Below are 12,186 nucleotides of genomic sequence, written 5' to 3'. Positions count from 1 at the left end.
TTAATTAGTGATATGTAGGTGAAGATTAATGACTTCTTTCAGGTTGATAGGGGCAGGGATTTACCAAAGAGTCCTTGCAAGGGAGAGTGCAAGGTACTTTTCTTAAATTTCATTGACCTCAGCTCCATAACTTGAACAAAAGAATGGGGCTAGGGGGAATATACATGGTCAGTACAGAGGGTACAGATTAATAACTATAAAACATATTTCTCTGTCCAATAGTTCCCCAACTTCAAAATAATATCCATTTCCACAACAAAAATTATGGAGCTTACCAAATAATTATCACTAAATTCATGTAAAATATTTAAATGATGTTATTAGTGCTAAGAAAATGTTCTGTCTCCTAATACAAATCCAAAAAAATCAGCCCCTGGCCCAAGATCCATGTTGAATGGTTTTAGAGTGAAGTACATTTGGAAAATGTCTTTAGGTCATTTTTTTTGACAAAATGACCACTAAGCAGTCAATAAAATTAAATAAGAGTTAAGAGTATGAATCTGGACAAATGTAAAACTTACTTGAAATTTTGAAACTATAAAACTACTATTTATATTCATCAACAACATTTTACTTCTAAATTTTTAAAGAATTAAGTCTAAGGTTGATTTTTTAAGGCAACATATTTTTGTATAGTCAGAAAAAAGGGCTTTATTCATTTCAGTTACACATGATAAAAGCATGACTGGGCTAGAAGATGATACTTTTATCTTTTTTTTTCCTCCATCTCCAATTTCATTTGCCTCTGAATTTGGTGAGGGTCTTGGGAGAAAAGTAAAATTCTTCAAACCTTAAGTTTTGTTTATTTTTTATTTTGTTTATTTTTCTGAGCCACTAGTTTGAATTTCCCAGATCATCTTTAAGGTGAGGCCTAAGGAGGCCTCACCTAAAGAGGAGGACTAAATATTTTCAAACTGTGTATCAGATTGTTGTCTGAGATAGCAAACTTTACATTAGAACAGAAAGAGGTAATCCTCAGGAGACTTAATGTTAACCTGGGGTATTGTATTTATATTTTGTTTATTTTATTTACTAAGTTTAGCAGTTTGTGGTGGGAAATAGGAAATTCAAGTGTATTAGCAGGAAAAGCCTGGATCTCAGTCTACCAAACCTTAGATAGAAGAGGAAAGCCTATCACATAAATGGCCTTAAAGAAAAGAACCAAAGATGGTTGAGATGACTTGAGAAAAGTTTCGAAATCAGCAAAGATCACAGTAGAGACCTTCTGTACCTCTGTAGCATTAAAAGGCAGTAATAGAGCTAGTCCCAATATATACACAACTTTGGTCGACTCTTCCTTCTCAACATAGAGTTTTGCTTCATTTTACTAATTTCAACTGGTTGCTTTGTCTCTGAAGGAAACATGTGTTGCAAATGGCATAGGGCTTAGAGCATTTTCATTACTGCATTGGAGATGCCTTTTTTGAGAATTTTATGACTTGGAAAACAACAAGTACTATAAGTACTTATTTGGGAATCAATAAGGATTCATTCCTATTATTCTGTTGGGCTACAAATTTAAGAAGACAAAAAATATAGACAAGACTCAATTCCTTTCTTTTTGGTGTTTATAGTTTCCTAGGTACAGATAAGAAAAAACAAGGTCAAGTGATTTTCCCAAGATCATGGATTTATAAAGTGTCTGAGGTTGGTTTTGAAGTCAGGAAGATGAGTGTTGCTGACCCCAGACCTCCCTTTAGACCTATTGTTTACCTTTTGTTCTTGAAGACATCAGGGAGGTGATACTGTGACAAGCACATGAATTGGATTGCAGTAAGAGGGTTTAATGTCCCCAGATGGTTTGGCCTTTGTACTAAGTGCATTTGCTTTTGTATTTCTTCCCTTCTCTATAAGTTTAAATGGTAGTTCTTTCACATGCACAGACAAACACGCAAGTCCCACGCACCTATCTTATTACACGGCGATCTAATGATGTGGCTACAAATTAGTTTTCATGAGACCTAGTGTTCTCTGTAAAGAAAAGTGTTACTCTAAGGAAGTGACAGTATTTTTTAGAGAACAAGAAAAGTTATAAATTTCATATACTTGATTTCATTTATTTTAGGTTGTATAATGTACAGTAGATTTTTAAAAAGAGAGAAAAATATCAAAATTTTTTTTATTTATTCAAGGGCACCAAACAAAGGTAGAGGTTCCATTTTTAAACTTCTCATTTTTGAGACTTGGTTTCATGGACTGGACCAAGTACTCAGATAGGAAATGGCAATAACTATGTATTGCAGTAGTGTATTGACTAGACCCAGTGTACCCCTGCCTAAACAAGTGTTCAGTCATGGCCAGCAGAGGCTTTTGAAGTCTCCTGGACTTCTTGGAACTATTCCTGCAAAGTTTATTGAAGCAGCCTATTTTCATATGCAGACCTGGGATGGAGAAAAAAGTTCCCTCATCAGTTGTTCTTACCTACTTTGATTAATTGATTTCTTCTGCTTGGACACATTATATTAGGCTTCATCAATTAATTAGTAATGAATTAAAATGACTGATTTTGAAAAAAAAAGAGGGTCCTATGCTAAATCACAAACTCAATTTTTCTTCTGTAGTCATCTAGGTCCAGTGGCCAGATTTGAATCAGGACAACTGGAGATGGCCCTGGATATAAGGAAGCATCACACAGTAAGTGTAAAGTGTCTGAGACCAGATCTGAACTCAGGTTCTCCAGATTTCAAGGTCAGTGCTCTATCTACTGCACCACCTAGCTGTCCTTAGGTTTATAAAACATAAAGGTATGTAAAATGGAAGCAAATGCTTTTTTTGGTTATTTATTTTTCTGTGTGTGTGTGTGTGTGTGTGTGTGTGTGTGTGTGTATTTTCAACAAAATTTTGAAAAAATATATAATTATATATAATTATATATAATTATAATGTATATAATTATATAATTTTGCCACCCCTCCTCTTTAGGTATTTTTCGTTATTTTATTTATTTCCTTTTTTTCAGGGAAAGCACAAACTATAGGCTTTTGAAAATGGGTGGAGGAGTAAATTAAGAGTCTAGCATGCTGCTGAAAGGTCTGTTTATTTTAGCACATGTGTTTTGCGTGGATGCTATCTTTAGTAGTTTGCCCAACTGTGCTGCCTGATGAGAGGGAGTCACTTATGCAGAGCAGAGAAGGACTTTATGTAAATACTTTTTTTTTACTTAGGGAAAAAATTGTTTGACACCTAGGGTCAAAACCCTGATTTGGATTATCTAAAAAACATGCCTATTCAAACATCTTAATGTACAACATCTCCCGAAGTTAATATTGCGGCTGGGTTGAAAAACGTGTTGAAAGTTGTTCCCTAAACTAGTCAACAAGAATTACCAAGTGCTCACTCTCTGCCCACTTGAGTCTTTTCCTCAGTATTCCAGGATAGAGAATATCTAAAAATGAATTTATGGGTTTAAATTATCAGGTGATGCTCATTCTAATTCAGAAAGGATTTGTTCACTCTTCACCTAAGTGGAATATATCAATCCCTTTTTTAAGTGTGATATAAAATGCAGACTAATACAATACAATTTCGTATAGAGGAGCAATGTGGTGTAGCAGAGGTACAGGTCCTTGGAGTCAGGGTAAATCTGGGTTCAAATCCTACCATTGACCAAACTGCAGAGGCTCTCTGATAGCTTTAGTACCTCCATTTGCAAAATGAGATGGTCAAAAGAGATAATGAATTTAAATTAGTAAGAACAGAACCTGTGATTTCATTGGATTTGGAAACCCCTAGATGAGGAAGCTTCTTCCACCAATGCATGTTAGTAGCATCTCTCAAATTAAAATAGGGGTAATTTATCAATTACATGAGTACTAGTGGGGATCATATTTACTTAGTTTGAAAATATAGTATTATCAATGGTTTGCTCTATTTTTATTTATTTTGTTATATATTTCCAATTACATTTCAATTGGTCTGAGCTGCAATGAGGAGTTGGCCACATATTTGACATCTGTGGCCTAGAGTGCAAAGAAATTGATTGACTTGCTCTGGGTCATAAAGTCAATAGTGTCAGAGGCTAAACTAGAACTCTGACTTTTTACTTTTCCAAGGTCAATTTTCTGTGTGCTACTGCATAATGATTCAAAATATAATAGGCAGTTATTATCTTTATATTCCTTTGGGGAAAAATTGCTTTTGATTCTGATAGAACAATCAAAATACATTGCCAGTTTTGTAAAAATCCTATTAGAAAAGTGAATTAAGTATGAGGGAGAGAGTCTTGTGATCCTTGAGTCTCTCTTGGCCCCCAAATCCTGTGAAGCTTCATTGACATTCCATTGTAGCACTTTACTTCAACATAGTGGAATATAAACTCTCTGAAGGTAGAGATTATTTCCTTTTTTTTGTTGGTTTATCCCCCATACCTAGTATAGTACTTTGCCCAGAGTAGATGACTAAGTTTGAAATTCTTGGCTATATTTCTCTATATGTCATGAGCACAGGCACAAATCTCAAGGAAAGCCGTACTGGCAAATAAAAAAACACAGCAGACAAACAAGCATCAGCAAGGACCTAGGCTTGTATTTAAGTTGTGCTTATCTATTGGGCATGAAAAATCCACATATGTTGCATAAAAACTTCTATGTGTTACTATGGCTCTTAAAGGTTCAGCTTAAAATAGCAAAATGCAGGAAATTCCAAGTTAGGGAAAAATGTCTTACTCTATCAGCCCCCTTGGTACTTAGATATTGCAGAGGTCCCTGAACTGTGGGTAATTTTTCATTCTTCAAATGAACTTCAAACCTTATACACAGTAAGCTGAGCCCAGAATTTCATCCCATTCTGAATTCCTATACTTTGGAAGTTTGTAACCAGACTGTTAAAGTTTTAAATTTCTTTCTATTTTTAAATCCATAAGAAAAAAATGACTTTGGGTTGGGGAGGGGAAAAAGATCTGAAAGAAGAAGTTGTATAATACATAATGGTCATCTCACTTCCAAGGAAATCTATAAACTGAACTGGTAAATATGTCATTCAGAAATATATTCATAGAATTTGAAAATAATAGGTTTGGGGTAGTTTGGAGAAAATTATCATAAAAATAGCAATGTGGTATCTGTAGAAATTTATAACAATTGATTGCAATATAATGAAGTGCCAATGTTCCTAATATAACCTAATGGAAAATTTCAAGATGTCAGACAGCACTTAGCTGATTGACCTAAAAGTATCAGGTTCCTTTAAGACTTTAACATTATAGTGAATATATATTTAACCAGTATAAGATTTGTCACTTAGGTAGAACCTGCATGGCAATTAGTCTTATTAAAATGTTTTAACCTGCCTTTCTTCCTTCTTTCCTTCTCTCTCTTTCTCTCTCCATTCTCTCCCTTCCTTCCTTCTTTTCTTTTCTTTCTTCTCTCTTACTTCTTTCCTCCTTCCCTCCCTCCCTTCCTTTCTTTCTTTTCTCCTTTTTCTTTCCTCCCTTACTTCCCCTTCCCTGCCCTTTCTTGTTCCAGTCCCCCAATATTTATGAACAAAATACTGTGAATGTTGACAACTGAGAATCTAGAATGTTGAAAATGTTTATTTGACTAGCAATAATACATAATAATTTCTCAGATTTGGGGCAAATAATTACTCACAACTATTCAACTTATAGCAGTACAAATTTATGTTTAGTTGTAATTTAGAAAGTATATTGTTTTAACATAGGTTAAAGATGACTTCACTTAATGTTATAACATGAAAACGATCAATGTAAAAAATGCATTAATACTGTCATAATGTTGATAACCTAAAACAGAGAGACACAAATCAATTATATGAATGAAAATTCACTTTTTAACTGGTTCTATTAGTATAATGTATATAATGTCCCTGTTTTCTCAGTGGACACCTTAGAATATTAATTCCAAGAAAACATTTTTTAAAACTTTGTTTTTAAGTATTCAATGTACTCTATAAAGGAATTGCACTTATTACTCTAGAATTTCTATAAACTAAACATTATTGTTGCCCCACAAATTAACTAATACAATTAAGAATATTTTTTGAGTTTTCTTTAACTATTTGTGGTTAACATTAAAACATCACTTGTAATGCTTAAATGTAACAAAGAAAACTATTTTTCTTTGGTAATAAATATGTTAAAAGCAGGAATTTTCCATAGTTTTTTAACAGTGTCAAAAGAACATTTTATTTATGAAATTCAGTTTTCATTTGCTTTTATGATGAGCTTATGCATACCTAAGATCTTTTTTCTATTTTCATTCCTAAGATCTTTTTTCTATTTTCATTCATTTGTTTTACACTTTAGTTTCAGACCATAAGACATTCCTCTAAAACTCCTGCTGACATAAGTAACAAATAAGAATACATTTATCAGAAGTGAAGTTATGGGTCCAAAAGACTGGAAGGACAGACAACTTCTTTCCACCTGTAAGTTTTTTTTCCAGATTTTAGAGATAACTATTCACACCAAAGATGAGAAAAAGTTAATCATGGAAAAGGGAAATTTTATTCTCTATAGTGTGATTAAAAAAACCCTAATTGAAAAACAAAAAAATTATGAAAGCATAAAAGACATTTGGTGTAGAATCTGTTCCAACCAAAGTCCATTTCAACTTGAAACTCTTCCACCCATTTTTTCAATTTACCCAAAAAAGAAAATGGAAGATATTAGAAATGGGAAGAAGTTTGATAAAGAATAGATCTCTCACTTCTAAGGGGACCCCCCCCCCCAATTTACCACATAATTATGTATATTTTTGAAACAAAACAAATTATTTTCATTTAGTGTTCCCAAACTAGGCAATCTGATTATTTGTCCTAACAAATTAACTGTCCTGAAGGTAAAGAAAAATTATGGGAAGTCAGTGATGAAGAACTATAAAGCTGCAATTTACACAGAAGACAGTTCTCTCAGTATCTGAAAAGTTGCCAGAATCTTTGATTTAACCCTTTCTTCAATTGTTGTTCTCATATTCCAGGAAACAGAATTATTCAGTGTGTACAAGAATTAAAAGGCCTTTTGGGAATAAGAGCTATGGTGTTAGTTTCCAGTATTAACTCTCTTTGTAACTGAATGATTAAATGCACTTCATTGATTTGTGCTGCCAATATTTAAAAAAAAATAAATGATAGTATCTGACCTCACTAATTTGTTAGAAGCAAACTCTGATTCCCCTTGCAAACAACAAACAAAAACAGCAATAAGTATATAATGAAAATGCTACTATCATCATGTCATTTAAAGACTTACAAGGGAGGAAAACTATTTCTGGGTATTTTGTTTTATTTTTAAAAACTTCTGCTACAGTATTCTTAATAGATAATATTATTAAAGGAATTCTTTCATTTATTAAGGACATTTCTAGTGATCCTTTATTTAGTTGGAATTTTTGTTTCTTTAGAACAATTTTAATTATTTTTTCATCACATTTTGATAAAATTGGTTTTGAAGTTGTGTCTAATTCTTGAAAACTCCATAGACACCTTTCCTTTTGCCTCATTTTTATTGCTCGTCAGAGATGATATTTATAACTCAGCCATATGTGGTTATAAAGATTTATGATGAGTCTTTGGAATAAGCCCTGTTAATATGTAGGGTAAGCGTCCAAGATTTTTGCCTTTGTAAGCCTTGGAGATTTCTAATACTCTGAAGCCATTTTGATAGTTCGCCAAGCAGTGTACAGTTGGAAAGATGCCCTATATTGACGAAGGGCTTAGTTATGTGCCTAAGTCTAAAGACACAGTATATGGTGTTTTGTTAAAAAAAAAATTTTGGAAGTTTCAGCAGACTTGTTTTATTCTGTATTGTCCTTCCCTGAACAGATTTGAAAGGTAGGAAACTTGAAGATTGAAAGGTAAAACGAGGGAGGACTTAAATGCATGAAAATAGGAACCAGACTAAGGATACATTGCTATGATTCTCAACTCTTCTTTTAGATAGCCTAGCCTAGAATAAAATAAATCTGAGTCTTATTGACCCAGCTGTTATCAAGCTAATGAGTTATGTCTCAGGTAGAAGTGTATTACTGGGTATTTCTGTAGCAAGTAATGTAACTTCTGTGAACCTTTATTTTCTCTCCTTTAAAATTAAGGGCATATAACTACATACTCTATAAGATCTCTTCTTATTCTAAATCCCATTTCCCTTTGAGAAGGCTATATTTGTTGGTGATAAAAAGGACTCCTATGAACTGATCCACTATGAAGTAAGCAGAACCAGAACAACAATCTATATAATAACTACAACATTGTAAAGGAAAACAATTTTAACTTAAGAATTCAGATCAATGCATTGAACAATGCTCCAAAAGGATGAGGATGATTTATACTTCTTAACAGAGAGGTGTTGGGGCATCGATGCAGACTGAGAAATTTATTCAATGTTTGGATTTATTTGGTTTGATTATACTTGTGTTAAAAGGAAGGACATTTTTAGGAGGAGGGAATGGAAAAGAAGTACTTTTGACAGGGATAGGAGTGCAATAATAATGAAGGGAAGGGAAGGGAAGGAAAATAAAAAAGGGAGCAGCAAAGAAATATTTTAAAAATACATAAAAGATCAGATAAGACAGTTTAGAAAGAAATAACAGTAAGTTAAATAATCTTTGAACCATTGTGTTGGATTTATTACCAAAAAAACTATTATGAGTAGTAAAGAACAATGATTTCTTGTGAAATCCCCTTTTACATTTTCATATATATATATATATATATATATATATATATATATAAACATTCAGTTTTACTGCTTTTTTCAAAGGCATACCAATAATAAAAGAAAAATATAAAATATGATGAATTAAAAATTGATACCTATAATTGGTCTATAACATTATTTTCCATAAAGCTTAGTCAAAACCCTTAATTTTTCTCAACTGTTGTTCTTTTTCTCTTTTATATTCTTGATAGGTTGAGAATTTTTTCCCTTATTGATTGATTTTGACTCAACTTTACCTAAATGAGAGGTAATGTGGCATAGTAAATAGAATGACAATTGGTTATGTGATCCCAAAAAAGTGGCAACCTCTGAATCATAGTCAAGTTCTCTGAGGCTATGAGTTAAAGATGAGGCTTGTTTAGTTTTCTGCAATAGTGGAGAGAGTTTCCACATCGATAAAATCAGACCTATAATGCTAAGTATTGATTTATTCACCTCTTTTGAAAATCTTAAATTTGGACTTGCAGAAAAGGACTTTGCACTGGGAATCAGATGTCATTCCTGACATTTGAACATGTATTCCTTTGAGTATGTCACTTAACCTTTGTATGCCTCAGTTTTTTTCCACATAAAATTTTGAATTTTTTATAGATGATTACAAATGCCCCTTCCATGTGTGACATTCTATGCTCCATCCTGGTCTCCCAACTTCCTCAAAGTTGGTCTGGCTTTAGGGCATTTACTATCAAATCAAATATTATTGAAGATTCCTGAAAAAATTATTAAGATCCAATTGTCTTATATGTTTTAATTTACTGAAGCATTATTTACATCATTATAAATCAATATATTGAAATGAGCTGTTATATTTCTTGAAATAATTAGAATTATTTGGTCTAAGAAACTGCTATGTTGACCACTGTAGAAACAGTGCCAAAAAGATATAGCAATGACATCTCTAGATGAGACTTCCGAGGCAAAGCCACATTTGTATATCATCCAGTATACTATAATATTATAGGAAAAAGTGATAAAGATGTTGAAGGGTAATAGAAGAATAGGGGCAGCTAGGTGGCACAGTGGATAGAGCACTGGCCTTGGAGTCAGGAGTACCTGATTTCAAATCAGGCCTCAAACACTTAATAATTACCTAGCTGTGTGGCCTTAGGCAAGCCACTTAATCCCATTACCTTGCAAAAAAAAAAACCTAAAAAAAGAGAATAGAAATCATAATAACAGCATATTATAAGTTTTAATATGTTTTTTAATTTGATCCTCACAAAAAACATGTGAGGTACATGATATTATTTTCCTCATCTCATAGATGAGGAAACTAAAACTGAGAAAGTTAAAGTGACTGACCTTGGGTCCCATAGCTAGTATGCATCTGAGGTTAAATTCATTTCAGGTTTTCTTGCATCCAAGCTCAGCTTTCAATCTTTTGTGCCATCTGTATTGATGACCCATTGATTACACTGATGATCATGAGATTTAAGAAGCAAAAGAAGGTACCATCAATACTAAAGCATCACACAGTATGGGATTTTAATCTATATTAGTAGAATGAATACTCACCCACTAAAGTTATTTTCCTAAAGCCCTTGTCCAATCATGTCAGTCCTCTACTAAGTAAGCTCTACTAGTTTCCTATTGCCTTCAGGACAAAATACAAAATGATCTATTTGACATCCAAAAGCCATTCATAATACAGAACTCTCTTTTCTCCCCCCCCCCCAATATTTTATTTACTTATTTTAACAACTACATGGAATGATAGTTTTCAAGTCATTTTTGACAAAATTTTGAGTTTTACATTTTTCTACCTTCCTCCCTTCCCTTTACCCTCTCCCTGAAAGAAATCAATCCAACATAGGCCATAGATGTTTAGTCATGCTAAACATAGATACATGCTAGTTATTTTGTGAGAGAAGAATCAAATCAAAACAGAGAAAAAGTAATCGAGGAAAAAGCCTAACATATGACAACTTTTACAAACTGAAGATATTAAGTTTTTAGATGACCCCCATCTTTCCAGTTTTCTTATATATTACTCCCTTTTACTTTTTTCATCATGAGACTGATCGCAAATAAGAGTTTGTTTTCTGAATCTCAGCATTTTCTTTTTAGAATATTCTCCCTCCTCATTTCTACCTATCTTACCTAGTTTACTTTGATTTTCTTTTTGTTTTGAATTAGAATATTACTGCTTCCTTTCATTTTCTTTAACTTCCATCTTCTAAAAGAAACCTTTCCCAGTCTCTTTTAGTTACAGTGCTCATCCTCTTTTAAATACTACCTATGAAATCTATATAAAGCTTTCTGATTCATATTTCTTTCCTGCTGTCTCCCCCCAATAGATTGTAAGATCCTTGATTTCAGGGATTATATTTTGTCTTTTTTTATACCTCCAGTGCTTAGTACAGTTTTTGTTACATAAGCCCTTAATAAATACTTATTAACTTCATGGCTGACTGAAAGAGGCCATTTGAATTATGTGAGACAGCAATTCTGTTAATAGGTGAGATCATCTCAGATCAGGCAAACCTGTTCTTAAAAGATGGTTGCACTCAGTGCAGCATAGTGCTTAGAATTCAGGGTGTGTCATTTTCACCCTTTTAAGAGCATCCTGGGTGTACTTGGTCATGATGCTGGAAACTGAAAAAGAGTTATACATGTATCAAAAAATAGCAAAGAAGACTACTATTTTCTGATTCAGCAATTCAATCATTAATTTGGAGGCTTACTCAAAACAGCTCTGACTTCCCCTCTGTAAGGCAAAAAAGGAAAGAAAATTATTAACCTGCTCTCTCTCTCCTCTTTCTTCTTCAGTATCTTGATCATTACATGATTTTTGGGGGGAGTGGAACTGATTGGTTTTCATTTGAAATCAAATTCCATCCTCTTTTCAGATATCTTTTACATTTCTGTATCTTTAGGGATGCCATTAAGAATTATGTTCCTCAATTTATTGAAGCTTGTTTAATGGATTTGTATATTTGAACTTAGCTGAAAACTTCCGTGCTTCCATGAATTCATTAACTACTTTTACCCCTCAGTCTCAATAAAATTATTCAATTTCTTGACTGAGATTCTGTCTAATACAATGTTCCATTGGTCACTAGCTTTAAATGATCCCAAGAGTGGCTAACAGGAAAGTCGAGTCAAGTGCTCCCTGAAATCTCTGCCTAAGGCAATGTTATCAATTTTAGTGGTGAGTGAAAAATCAGCGTTAAAAGAAATGTTGTTTATGTTGAACAAGGTGAGAAGCAAAGTGGTAAAGTCACTGAAGTTTTTCTGCAAGCCACTCTTCCCCTTCTCCTCTACTATAAATGTCATTCCCCTATATTTCTGAACTGCCTTTTTCCTGCCCAGGGTTCTTGACCTAATGACCCATGCTTAGAAGCTCTCTGAACTTGCTTCTACCAAAACCCACTCTCAGACTTTCTAATGGACTTATCAACTTAAACTAAATAATGTTGGATAACTATAAATAGTATGCTATTCACTCACAAAAAAGGGAGGTAAAGGGACTATAATCTGACTGGAAATTGGGATACAGTAAAAAAATGGAG

Source organism: Macrotis lagotis, chromosome 1, assembly GCF_037893015.1.
Source record: "Macrotis lagotis isolate mMagLag1 chromosome 1, bilby.v1.9.chrom.fasta, whole genome shotgun sequence".
Classification (NCBI taxonomy): domain Eukaryota; kingdom Metazoa; phylum Chordata; class Mammalia; order Peramelemorphia; family Peramelidae; genus Macrotis; species Macrotis lagotis.
This window is presented reverse-complemented; position numbering follows the sequence as displayed.